This window comes from Rhipicephalus microplus, unplaced genomic scaffold, assembly GCF_043290135.1.
Source record: "Rhipicephalus microplus isolate Deutch F79 unplaced genomic scaffold, USDA_Rmic scaffold_15, whole genome shotgun sequence".
NCBI lineage: Eukaryota > Metazoa > Arthropoda > Arachnida > Ixodida > Ixodidae > Rhipicephalus > Rhipicephalus microplus.
This window is the reverse complement of record NW_027464588.1, coordinates 21,504,749-21,506,288: the sequence shown is the minus strand read 5'-3', so window position 1 is coordinate 21,506,288 and position 1,540 is coordinate 21,504,749. Positions and strand designations below refer to the sequence as shown.

The following is a 1,540-nucleotide window of genomic DNA, read 5'->3' as shown; positions in this document are numbered from 1 at the left end:
CATGACGCGAGGGCGCGCGTTGCTGTTACATGCAGCATTCAGTATTTCTTTTGTCGAGCTACACGATAGGACATAGCACAGCGCTTATAAAGCACTGCGCATTGCGCCATGTCCACTTATACTCTATGAATAAGTCTTGGCGCTGTCAGCCACAATGATTCTTCACATCCATTTGCTGGTGCGCAAAGTTTAAACACTGTGAAAGGTCATGATATATATATATATATATATATATATATATATATATATATATATATATATATATTTAGAAGTAGGAGGGACAGCCTCCTACTTCTAAATTCACAGATCAACCCAAAAAAGTGGATGGAGGGAGGGCCGCTGTGATAGCTCAGTGGTTAGAGCATCGAACGCGTAATTCGAAGGTCGTAGGTTCGATTCCTGCTCACAGTTGGTAATTTTTTCATCCACTTTTCTTTCTTCTTATTTGCATTACATTGGTTTTAATACCTTCTCCTGTACATTCCTTGGCATTACTGTCTGTTATATCTCATTAATATTGTGTTAAAACACGGAAAAAACGAGCCCTTAGGTATACACTTCGTTCCCTTGTTTTATGTATATATATATATATATATATATATATATATATGTGTGTGTGTGTGTGTGTGTGTGTGTGTACCCGATAGCAGCATCCGCATCCACACGGGCGCGCGCGTGCTTGCACACGCACGTTTTAATGTCGGGTACCCCTAGCTGCCTGTAGCACGCGCACGCTATCGCGTTTCTTAGAACTCACCGCCGCACCTGTGGAGAATACAAAAGAACGCAAGGGCTCATGTACGCAAGCCACTTGGAGCCGCCGCACTGAAACTCTGTATTGCTAGCCTGTTTCGCTCCTGCAAGGGCTGTGTGCCGCAAGGAAATTATAAAGGTGCAAACGTCCTCCGGCTAGCTCATACCTCGAATTTTCACTGACACATAACGCTGCTTTTTCTTTATTGCAGACGCCGCATAGATACCAGAATTTGCCATGAAAAATTACCAAGGAAGCACCGGACGACCCAGCCCAGCTGCACAGCCATTCCTGTTTAAGGAGTTTTTGATCACCCATTTAGGAACCAAATATACTGCATCCTGTCTATCGTCGGTGGATTTATCGGTATGTGTACGTTGCGTACTCACAAACCCGCGTTAGTCTTGCAACAACGTGTTCGCATGCACGTGCTGCAACAGCGCAACACGCTCCCACGCGCTGCAAGCAAGGGTGCAAGTCGAGCAGACGAAACTTCGGCGGCCGAAGCCCTGCAGCGGCTTGCGCTTCGCCTTCCCATACTGCCTTGCGCCCGCCTTTGGCGCGCGCGCAGAAAGCATACCGGCAAAAGCTCTCATTTCGGAAATTTGTTCCCTAGCACTAGGTCCGTTCGATTCACCTGCACCACGTGAACCAGTTCACAGGGTGCTGCACTTTGTCATTCGTTTCAGCGGTGCAGCATTGACGACCTTTTAACTCTGTCAATCGTTTCAAAAGGTGCAGAAGAGGGGCAGCACTGGTTCAAGATTTTCCTGCACCACCTACACT

The 1,540-nt window shown here is 46.6% G+C and overlaps 1 non-coding gene across 1 annotated transcript; it reads left to right on the top strand.

The window, feature by feature from the left end:
- The first annotated feature begins 338 nt into the window (after nt 1–338).
- Nucleotides 339–411, top strand: TRNAT-CGU (transfer RNA threonine (anticodon CGU)). Its single transcript has one exon. It is a non-coding gene; the product is annotated as a tRNA-Thr (tRNA).
- Nucleotides 412–1,540: the final 1,129 nt, after the last annotated feature.